The sequence below is a fragment of the Sorex fumeus genome, unplaced genomic scaffold (assembly GCF_029834395.1).
Source record: "Sorex fumeus unplaced genomic scaffold, SorFum_2.1 ptg000095l, whole genome shotgun sequence".
NCBI classification, from domain to species: domain Eukaryota; kingdom Metazoa; phylum Chordata; class Mammalia; order Eulipotyphla; family Soricidae; genus Sorex; species Sorex fumeus.
In genome coordinates, this window is record NW_026606152.1 from 19617903 (window position 1) to 19630678 (window position 12776).

Consider the following 12776-nt stretch of genomic DNA (forward strand, 5'->3'; position numbering starts at 1 on the left):
CTGGCTATTGTAAAGAGTGCTGCAATGAACAAATAAGTGCAGATGTCACTTCGACTACACATTTATACCTCTCTGGGATATATTCCCAGGAGTGGTGTCGCTGGGTCAAATTGGAGCTCAATTTCTAATTTTTTTGAGAATCGTCCATACTGTTTTCCAAAAGGGCTGAACTAGTCGGCATTCCAACCAACTGTGAAGGAGTGTCCCTATCTCGCCACATCCGCGCCAGCATTGGTTGCTTTTTTTCTTTTGAATGTGGTCCAGTCTCTGAGGTGTGAGATGGTATCTCATTGTGGTTTTGATCTGCATCTCCCTGATGATTAATGATCTAGAACATTTTCTCTTGTGCTTTTTTGCCATTCGGATTTCTTTGAGAGAGTTTCTGTTCATTTCATTGCCCCATTTTTGGATGGGGTTGGATGTTTTCTTCTTGTGGAGTTCAACCAGTATTTTGTATATCCTTGATATCAACCCCTTGTCAGATGTGTATTCGGTGAATATCCTTTCCCATTCTGTAGACTATCTTTATATTTTGGTCACTGTTTCTTTGGAGGTGCAGAAGCTTCTTAGTTTAAGATAGTCCCATTTATCTATCTCTGTTTTCACTTGCTCGGCCAGTGGCGTGACATCTTTGAAATTACCTTTAAATAATATTTTAATAAAACATTTAAAAAAATATTTTAAAAACATTTTTAAAAAAAATTCCATTAAAAGTTTAAAGTTGGCAAATACTGTTTTAATCATTAAAATAAATATAAAATCAGAATAAAACTTCGTAAAGCACAGGAACACAGCAGAAATAGATGGTATATATCTTATTTGTAAATTTGTAACTGTAACACATTGTCCTTTTCCATTTTAAGAATGAGATAAATCCATAGAGTAGATTTGTTCACTCACAATATTATATACTCACCTTGATGCTTTTTAAAACTAATTGCCAATGTGCCTGTTTCTAATTTTTTTTGAGTACTATAGCCCTCTTTGCTATTGTTAGATATTTCTCTTGTATTATTTTTACTTTATGTTCCAATCTTAATGGTACCACCATGTACTCAGTCAACCTAGCTAAACCCTAAGGTCTCTTCCACTTTCTCCTGCACAAGTTTCTGCTTTCTGACAAAAGGGAGGACCTCGAATGCTGACATCAATCTAATACCCAGGGCCGCAGGAGATAGTGTAGTGCTTATGGAACTTGCCTCACATGCACTCAATTTGACTCCCAGCACCACCTGATTGCCAGAGTATCAAAGGCTGTATAGCATAGGAGGACCCCAAGCACTATGACCACGTTTTCTGAGAATTGTCTGTGGGGCCCCCACACCTCCTGAGCATTGCTATAGAGACTCTCCCAGCAACCGAAAAATATGTAATGCCCCAGAAACATGTACTTGTCTTAAATAGGGACCCTCACTTGAGGTGAGGTTCACAAGGAAATATTGTATGAAAACATAAATCAAAGAAGCAGGGGAGAAAGGGTATATCATGTGAGAAGAGATCATATATTTGGTGAAATGTGTTAAGATTCAGATGTCCTAGTCTTCCCACCAGGGATATTCCTTCAAAAATTCCCCCATTATACTGGAAGGGTGCTAGAACATTATATGACTGAAACTCAATAATGAGCAACTTTGTAACTGTGTATCTCTTGGTGATTCTAATTTTTAAAGTAATTTTTAAATGCACCCATCAAAATTACCTTTTTACCACTAAATGGGAAAGATACTTTCTAATACTTATCCTCACCAAAAGCTCAACAGAGTGTGACACTTGCCAGGAAATGTCCTCCCTTGCATTTTTCTCATGATACTTATTAGTACTTCACTCTTCTGTTTCTTCCCTCTTCTCATGCCAAATCTTTAGTCTCCCTTGCAAGCTCCTCAAACATTATGTATCTATTCAACACTGATGCTCTTTCCCACTTACTCCTCTTGATTTCTTGTCCATGAACTGATTCTAAAACATAGCATAGCTGCAATTACAATATTCATGCCAAAGACAGTCATTGATGTATCTTTGGGTTTAGCATTCTTCAAGCTATTGGCACACAGGTGAGTAACATTATTTTCCTACAGAGAACACAAAAATAGTTATGCTGGGTTTTAATGTTCTATCAGTAGTCTGAGTTACAAATTAAGGATATATATTTTTAATGTTTTTTTGAATATCTGTGAGATAGACCATTACAAATCTATTCATAATTTGCTTCCAGTCATACAACGATCCAACACCCATCCTTCCACTAGTGTACATTTCCCACCACCAATGTTCCTGGTTCCCTAAAGCCATCCCCCAACACCCTACCCCCACCACCAGCCTGTCTCTATGGCAGGATCTTTGATTCTTTCCCTCTGTCTCCTTTTTATTTTGTGCATCATGGGTCTCGTACATGTACTAAGAGGTCATCATGTTTGTTCAAGGAATTTATTATTTTTTACAGGAAGCTAAGGCTGGAGTAGCTTTGAGGTATGGAAATGACTGCTGAGGCTTCCATAAGTACAGGGCAGTGGGGATGGGATGCCCATTGTGACCCAGAGAAAGCCTGGAGATTTCAGTCTCAAAACCCGCCTATCTGAATTTTCAGCTGTTATATTTCAGTGAGGGCCATCCTGAGAAGTTGGAAACCAGACGAGGGCATGGTGGCGATTTTCGATTGTGGGAGCAAGTGGCTACACTGGGTTCTGGTTGGGTGGGCACCCAACTAACCTGCCTCCCTCGATTTACCCTAGTGTGTTCATCCTTTTGCAGGTCCAAGGTTAACTGTGGCTTTTGATCTCTTTCAAGACTTGTTTATGGGTCTCTGAAACAAGACCAATCCATTAGCTTGTATAGCTGAGCCAGGTGTGGTTTGTGAACATGGCTCCCACATATCTTTAGGGAGTTTAATTTCTCGGGAAACTACGCCTGAGGTGTTGGGATCCAGCCAGAGGCACAGTGGCAATTTGAGTTTATCAGGAAGCATGAAGACACCATCAGACTGTTGATGCACTCACCTGAGGGTACAGGTTAACTTCCTGGAGGTATTGCACCACCAGACTAACAAAGATTCATTGAATTAATGAGCAAATAATGAATATTTTTAAAATGTGTCACTTTATTGCATTTTAGAAGGGTAACTTCTAACAAGGAAATAATCTTCAGGGTATAATCAAGATATACGATTTATTCTTAATATATTTAATAAAAGCTACACATTTTGGAAATTTATACAAAGAAATTTTTATAGTATCTGTCTTCATAATTTACTTGTAAATTACTAAGATGTCACTGTATACTCCACTGTTCTTAGCATAGAAATTTACAGACAGAAAGTGCTACGTAAAAGTTCATTTTGGCACTTCTGTTCAAGGTGGTACTGGAAGTACTTGCAATAGAAATAAGGTAAGAAAAAGATATTAAGGGTTTTTATGTATGAAAGGTAGCAATAAGCTCTCACTATTCACAGCAGATATCATACTCTATTTAAAGAATACTAGAACCTCTACCAAAAAACCTTCTAGAAACAATAGACTTTCATAGTAAAATTGCAGGTTATAAAACCAATAGCCAAAAGTGTATGGCTTTTTTATATGCAACTTATGAGAGAGAAGAAAGTGAAATGAAAAAGCAATTCCATTCACAATCGTGCCTCAGAAAAATCAAGAACCTTGGAATCTGCTTAACTAAGGAGGTAAAGGACCTACACAACAGGAAATAACAAAGGACACGAGGAAATGGAAACATATCTCCTGCTTATGGAATGGGAGAATTAACATTGTGAAAATGGCAATACTCCCCAAAGCATTGTACAAATTCAATGTGATCCCTATAAAGATACCCATGACATTCTTCAAAGAACTTGATCAAGCACTCCTGAAATTCGAATGGAACAACAAACACCCACTAATAGCTAAAGCAATTCTTGGGGAAAAAACGATGGATGCCTCACCTTCCCCAACCTCAAACTCTACTATGAAGTGATAATAATGAGAACAGCATGGTACTGGAACAAAGGCAGAGCCACAGACCATTGGAAATGGATTGAATATACTGACACACAACCACAAATATATAATCATCTAATCTTTGATAAGGGAGCAAGAAATGTGAAGTGGAGCAAGAGAGTCCTCTTTAACAAATGGTGCAAAAAAAAAAAAACTGGACAGCTACATGCAAAAAAAAAATGGCTCAGACCTCTACCTAACACCATGCACAAAAGTCAGATAAAAATGGGTCAAAGACCTCAAAATCAGACCAGAATCCCTCAGGTACATTGAAGACAAGATAGGCAAATCCCTCCAGGACATTGAAGTTAAAGGTATCTTCAAAGATAACACTCCACTTGCAAAGCAACTGGAAACAGAGATAAACAAAGGGGGCTATCTTAAATTAAGTAGCTTCTGTACTTCAAAAGAAACAGTGACCAGAAGGACAGACTCTGCCATGTAGGCAAGATACTAGCAGAAGCCTACCAGGTTCTCTGAGAGTGAGAACTGGACAATAAGAGTTGTTATCTTATCAAGAATATCCAGTCTCTGGATCTTGGCCATTGATGGGATTACATGGCTCCAGGGGCTGTTCCTGGTTGTAACACTTAGCTACTAGAAGATGGGGGATCTGGATGGAGGGGGCCCAGTCTTGATCTGAGCAGCCTTGGAGATCACATCCCCCTGTCCCGCACACCTGGGTTCTGTTGAAGTACACGGGGCTTAGGTTTATCCAATTGCACCCATCACAGTGCTCCCGAGTCACTTCTGTTAGGGCGCAGATCGTGATCTCCCTTTAACGACAAAGAGACTCCAGAGACTGCAAACAGCAAGCAAGGTTTATTGTAAGACTGGCTAGCCAGGGTCAAGCCGCCTACACAGACACGCAGGTCAGTTAGGTGAGGCAAGACCCCGAACCTCTTCAAAGTCGATCTTATATAGGCCTTCACTGGCCGTTACAGCAAAGCCCGCACATTTCATAGCCAATAGATTTGTAACAACATATGCTTTCCTAACCGATCCAATTAATGGTACATCACTTCTTAGCCTATAGTTTAAAGATCAGCATTTTGCGTCGGTGCTTAGGAACTGACAGGTTTTTAAGGCAGTCCTGGGTCTTGCAACATGGGTCTTATGAGAGACATCCGGTTATCTGGTCTGACCCCCACCCTTCGAGTACCTGTATCTGAATTCCTTGGTCAGGGGCAGAAATACCAGTTATTTTGCAGTGCAGGCTCCTATAAAGCAGATCTGAAAAAGCTTATCTAGACCTGTTCCTTGAAAAACAAGTTATTTTGCAATGCAGGTTCCTATTAAGCTAAGCTAAATTAATTCTGGTGGTGGTCCATTTTGGGCCTGACCCTTACATTCCTCCCTTTCTCCACTTCATACTGAGGAATCTTCCTCAGCAGGCTGTAAAATCTGATACTGTTGTTTTAGTACCAGTAGCTGGACAGTGTTATTTTGGTGCCTAACAAAGTTCACAAAGCAGTTGAGGACCCAGGGATCAACAGTCACCACGAGCACGGGGATGACAACCAGTCTGCGTGGAAGCAGGATGGCGGCGGCCTGAGTGGGCCAGCTGGGCGTCTGGGTCACCACAAAGCCATCTCTTCGGAAGTGTTGACGGCGTTGTTGGACAGCAGCTTTGGGCCACTCTGCTGGGGGACTGTGGGTGCACAGCTCCTGCCAGGCCCAGCCGACCATGACCTGCAGACTGGCCCCACTCGGCAGCCCGCTTGCTTGCTGCCTCTGGCTCCTGGAGCTCGGGCTGTTGATGTGCACCTTTGCACAGCCTGCCAACCACTCTTCTGCTCAGGACCGAGCCAGCAGAGATGAGCATGAGACCCTGCCCCCCAACCACCTCTCCGGGGTGAAGCTCGAGCTGGACGGGCACTTCAACCAGGACTACCATCAGGAGGTGTTCCTGGGGATGGACACGGAAGCATTTGAGGGGGACACTGAGCCATGCTGGAGCAGCGGGAGCTGATGGTCATCTTCTCCAAGGTGGACGCTGACACTGACAGGAGGGTAGCTAGCCAAGGAGACTGGTTAAACCAGGACTTGTGCCAGCTTTCCTGGGCCTCCCTTTCTCTTCGGCGCTGCTCAAGGCCCTCCCCGAGCTTGGCCGTGGAGTCTCAGACCACCCCTGTGTAATCAGTATAGAGAAGCAGCATTTTGCTCCCAACACCACACATAAATCCCCATTCTTCATTGCCTTGGGAGGGGGCCTTCCCTGTCTACCTGCCTACATCCTATTGCCCCCCCTAGAGATTCCACCACCTAGAATCTTTAAGGGAGAATGGCAGAAGGTCCATCTTCTGGAGCTGCTTCATGCTGACAATGGGGTGCTGGCCCTGCCTACACAAGGAGTGAAATCTCAAGCTACCTCAGCTTTTTAGTGGCCCTCAGCAATGAATTGGTTGGGTTCCTGAAGTTATCTGAAAGAAAAGATCAGTTCGATTAGACTGAGGGATATCACTTTGAAATGGTTAGACCCTGGAGGAGTAGAAGTTCCTTTCTGACCCAGTAAGGACAGAGTTCTCTACCCACAGGTTTGGCTGATAGAAAAATGACTTCCTGTGTCCAGATTTTTCTACTGGACACAGAAACACCAAGCCATTCTCTGGCTTTCTCAGTGCAGACTGGAAAAGCTTCTGCCCATACACTGAAGCTATCAATAAGAACCAACAGATATTTATACCTTGAACATATGAGCATTTGATCATTTGCATAAAGTCAAGCTGCAATCCTCCTCTAAGTTCCTTGATGCTGAACAGGTGTTAGGAGAGGAGAATCAAGATTTCCACTAGGTTCATTAATGGCACAGAAAGCACAGTTCTGAGTTACTTCTACCTTACTTGCTACTGAGTCCCTTTAATAATATTCCACTGCATTGGTCCAGGAGTTAGAAACTTTCCTTGTTGGTAAATCATCCATCATCTTCCTTTTGGAAACCTCCAATGTCCATCGTTCCTCTTCTGCAGAGCATTTTGGCTTAGAGGAAACATTCTCTGGTGTTAATCCCATGATGCAACAAAAATAAAGAGCTGTTAACATCCTTGTTCTCTCCACATGACTGTTCACAGAAAATGAGATGCAATACAGAAAGTATAGAAAGAAAATTCACAGTATTTTAGAACTAGATATTAATCCATTCTAATTTAACCATTTTAGATGCCATTTCTTGACACTTTGGCCAATTCACAAACTGGGGGAAAGCAATTCTGCACTTTGAGATGAGCTTCGCCCTAGTAAGGCTCTGGCTTCCAATGCTCTGATCAGACAAGTGACAGCATGTATAACATTGAATTCCTTTATAGAATAGGCTGTTTTCCTACAGAGAGTAAACCAAGTTTTATCTAAATTTCCCCAAAGGGGGTAACTTTTTGATCAAGATTAGGATACATTTATTCAATCACCTCTGTAGAATTAGAATCTGATTCTTACAAAAAGCATGTTACTGAAACATGGTTTTCTCTCCACCTTCATTTTAAAACTTTGCAAGATAGCTTAACAAATCTGGCTTGTTCCTTTGCATAAACACAGTAAGATTAGAGAACTCTCCATTTGGGATACCCCATTATTTACTGAGAAGTCCTGGGGATCGGCTAAAGACAGGAGACACACCAAAAGTGGCATTAATCTTATCTGGCACATCAGAGCTACCCAGGCCTGGCCAGAAGATGTCCTGCGATGAACTGGATGTATGGCCTCGAACCTTCATGTTGAGCTAGATGTGGCTTTGGTCCTCGTTTTCCACAGAGATGTCCTGGCAGAAAGGAATCCATCCCATCCCCTCTTCAGGGCTGGGAGAAATCCTGATTTCCAGGTTTTTCCTTGCCGCTGAGAGTAGGCCCAGACTGAGTTAGTCATTGCAGAGTCCTAGATTCCTCATTCTCCATAGCAGTGATGATTTCCACTTCTTTCCTCGAGCCGGCCTGCCTCTAGGGTCTCCCTGAGGTTTGTAGGGTACTTGAAACAGTACCCGTTAAATCCCTACTCCTGTCATTTAGACAGATCCCCTGACTGTTTCCCTGAAAGAGGGCTTTGGGGTCCCATGGCTGGTTTTTCCTGTCTGCATGAGGGATAGACCCTATTACAGAGAGGAAAGACTTATCTGTATTTATGCAAACCAACGTAGTGCCATAAAGCATCAAAAACATCTGAAGGTACAAAAGAAGAGAAAAGCAAGCTTTTCACCTTACTCACAGTGAGGTGTAATACATCCATTTGCTGTGGGTCCTAGTCAAAATAAGCTTAAATCTGTAGCGATAAAGGGTACAATTTAGCAGCATTTTTAAACCTTGACTAACCATTTAAACCTTGACTTCCCATTTTCTAAGAGCACTGTACCAGGAGTCTGGACAATCTGTCCAATATCTTTTCAATAAGAGTTTACCAAACAGGCACCAGAACAATTCTGCAGGTGTAATTTAAAGTTTCTTATAACAATACAATTTGATCAGTTCCTTTTCTTAAAACACAACCTCAAACCCTCTGCACATTCCTTAACATTCATTCTGTCCTGTAACTTTCCTTCATCTCATTTCAAAACCATTTTCACTTTAACAGGATCCCTTTCTTTTTTCCCACTGACAATATCTCCATCCGTTATCTTTCTGACTTATGACATACATCTATAGTAGTACAATGTACAATGTGATCTCCCAAATTTAGACACAAGTTACCAACCATCTCACTTAACATGACAAAGCTGTACTCTGCATTGCTATTTCAGAAGCATTAGATCAGTTCTATAGATATTCAAAAAGCCTTTAAAATGCTCACAATTAAAGCTCTTACAAGGTATGTCCACTGGGCAAAAGATCACTTTACATTAGAAATTAACCAGGAGACATCTTAAAATTCTGATTTACAGGAAAACACAAATACAAAAAGATTAAAACACTCATAGATTATCATGAAACAGAAAGCATTTCACACTTAGGTACAAATTTCTCAGGTCAGGACTAGGTTGATATCTGGAGACAAAGCTTGGCATGAAATAAAATTATCAAAATAATAGCATGCACTTTTAAGCAATAGACAGGCTGATTAACAACATAGTTAGTAAAATTTCCCACATTTTCCATGCAATTCTCCATTCTCAGAAACTATTACAGAAGGCTGACATCTGAAGTGAACCCATTTTATAACTCTTAGTAGTTCTAGAAATTTTAGTTACCAAGAGTCTCAGAGATCATAGAGAGCACTGGTAGGACAAACTTTGCAATCAATTTTATAACTCTAGAAACTCAAGTTTAAACTAAACCATTACTTTTTGACCCTGTTTTCATGTGTCTTAGTTATTTTAACTCCTTCTAGGTCAAATATTCTAATCCAATGCAGATACAAATATGTACATTAACATAACAGCATAAGACCTATAAACAATCAATTTTTATAAAACATGATAAAACTTTCTTTGGCTTAATTTCAATAGTTCTTGTACCTTAATTATTTAAAATCATGAGCTCTCTATACCAGACATTTTTAACAATTCCACAAAAATACAAACATGCTTTCAGACACAGAAAAAGCCCTTTGGATTTTTTTTTTTTTACCAAACTTTGATATCAGCATAAGAAAATATTTGAATTGCTGTGTGAGCACAAAAAGGATGGCAACAATCTATCTTTCCCACTGCCCGCGTTCGGTAGTTTCCCCTACTCCAGGGAGGTAGATGGAGATGGGCAAGAAAAGGAAGGAAATCTTATGGCCAGGCTGCTTGATCTTAGTTGCAGTTTATTCCAATCCTCTCTCCATTCACTCCCGTATCTCTCTTGCCTCTCCTAGCTGCCCATTCTTACAGTCTCATTATATCCCATAAAAGGAACTCAGGTTCTCTTAAGCATGTTTTCCCCTGTTCTCTCAGACCTAGTAGAGAGCCCCAAAATCTCATGGTACTTCTAAAGGGGCAAAAAGGAGAAAGAACATTGAGGCAGCAAAACAAACATTGCTTCTTTACATCTGCAGGCCAGTAACAAAGACTAGCCTGGCTAGAGCTGGGAATCTACATCCCAAAGATCAGGCCTGGCTAGAACCTGAGATCTGCTCTGTGAGATAAGGGAAGCTGCCTCTTGCAGTATACTGAAATTATTTACTGAAGGCAGTTTGAAAGGGAAAAATGTTTAACCTCACCCAAACTAGTCAGGACATTCTTCTAGGACAGATTCTTACTTAACAGATCGACTCACAATTTACAATACAAGTTCAGTGTCCTGGAAGGATCTGATCTTACAAAATAACAGATTCTGACTAGGGTGAAAGCTGATTATCTGGTTGGGGAGGAGAGCATAGAGAAGTGGTTACAGAAAAACAAAGGAATGGAAGTGACTCAGGAGCACTGTGATGGGTGTAACATGATAAACCTTAGCTCCTTCTGTCAAGGAGGAATGGACAAGTCCAGTTGTTATCCTATAAATTGCCACGGTTTAGGAAAACAAGGAAACTTAATTTTAATGGCTTCTGTACCTCTGTAGTTTGTAAAAGCGGCCTAATTTTTTATTAAAGTTAGCTGAGGCTTATAAGATAAGGTCTTGCTTTCTCTGAACTCTTATTTCACTTAAGTTTCAGGCTCTAGTTCCATAGCTCTTCTAGATAGTACAAGATTCTTAAGTTCAAAAGGATTTCAACTGTTAATCACATAATCATTAATGTTCTCCTACCAAGAAATTTAGATTGAGAATTCTACTCTCTCTGTTGGCTTAACCTTCTGATGAGGATTCTTCTTTTAACCCTTGTCTGACAGGTTCCAAAAACAACTGAATTTTTTAAGTCACTGGGTTGCATATCACTAACTTCTCAAGAATTTCTACTGCTGATTTCAGCCTGGTCCCAACACTCGAGTGTTCCACATAGAGAGACAGATAGACAGACACAGACAGACTGACAGACAGACAAGACAATGAACTGACTAAAACACCACACATACATGTGCACACATCTGTAGTTGATCGATCAATCTGACCCTTCAAAAAATGGCAGGGAGAAACTGATGGACTGAGAAAGGAAGGGACTGTCCCCAGGGCGAAGAAACCTTATTGCTGATTGGGAACTCTGCTCCCCATTTCCCAGCCTGACTAGCCAGTCTCCCGCTTGTTAAAAATGGGTCAAGAAAGCGCTTTTGTTGATATAAGCCGGCAAAATAAACTATGACAAAGATGTTACCATATTTTGGCCAAGGCTAGTTCTGAGGCAGGGAGCTAGTATCATGATCTTGCATTTTCCTGCCTCCTCTGCTTTGATAATCCTATTTCTTTTGTTACCTACAAAGATCTGACTGCAGAATGATCTGGTAATGCAAACTGCCATTCACTGTATATCCTTCCCAATATTCTAACTTACACTCAGGCCACGTGGTGTTACAGAGGTCAACAAGATACTCCTTATCTAAACCATCTACTTGGAAGCTCTTCCAGTGTTTTAACGAGCAACCCAAGGGAGAATATTTAGGTACTGATGTAGAATTTCCCATATCTCCTAAGTGTCAGCAATAACCTATGAAAGGGAGGGAAAAGAAAAATCTAGGGTAGGATAATTCCTTAGCAAGCTCTCCTCCTAATAGTTTCTAGTGTTGTGGTTCTAGAGAGAGCACGGACACGACCACAACTGCATGCCAGCCCATCAGAAAAATCTCTCTTTAAAGGATGTCTCCTTTAGAGATTTCTGAGTCACCCTAGGAATCCCTGGGTCCTGCCTCCCGAGCGTCCACACAACCATAGCTTGCACATGTGGAGCCATACCTAGAGTGCCATGGGTTTCCAAGAAGCCTATTAAGGGGAGAAGAGAAAAAGTTCTGCCTTTCTTAGCTTGCCACATATTCCAATGTTCCCTGCTGAAGCTTTCTTCCACAAACTTCTTGCCTGTCTTTTTACCTCTTTTTTTCTTTTCTCTGCTTCACTTTGCCTAGGGCTAAACCTGCTGACTGCCTCCATTAGCATTTGAATTGACCTCTAGCTGATTCTGCTGGTTAGAATGCTTGGGGAAAGGGATTTCTACCTAGAAATTGATCTGCCTTAGTTTCCCAGGATCTTCTCACTAGTGGGCTCTCCTCCCATTCCTCCCATAGTGGACGGTGACAAGAGACAGACAAAGGAGGGGTGCCTCTTTGCAGAGACCATTCAGATGCTTGCCTGGCCGGAGCAGAACTTAGCCTTAGTGGTTCAGCATTGTGACTTGCGACTGGCAACTATGCCAGTGCCACCATTGACCTTATGTTCTGCATGGAATCTCAGGCAGCCCACTCGAGCTCCGTGACTTTAGAGGGACTTTAAGAGTGCCAGGTCGTGGAGCTACAAAATCACGCCCGACAGGAGGACCTATCAGGGTGCTCACACACACACACATTCACACAGAGGTTATCACATTCCTCCCCCAGTCCCCCTAGAGATTTCCAAGGGAGCATACCTTCACAGCAGATCTTCCACAGATTGCCTCCTTTATCCGAGCCACAAGGTTTGGAGAGAAGGAACCTCCTGGGGGCCAATCCACACCAAAGGAAGGCCATTCTGATGAACAATAATTGGCAAACTTACCTTTCTTGATCATCAAGCCCAGATTCTGAGCTTTCCTGTGGATCTCAGAGAAGTGATCAAGAATTAAAGCTTTGGGGGTCGATTGATTCTGACCCATATTAAACAATCTCAATAAACAGAACTAAGAGAAGGATAATAAGACAAATACACACACTAAGGACACACGCACAGATCACACTCCTGCACTCGCTCGGACCGGTCCACTCTCTCACACCGGTGCGCACCACACTCACCAGTCACCCTGGGACTCCCGAATATGCCCAAAGGGCGT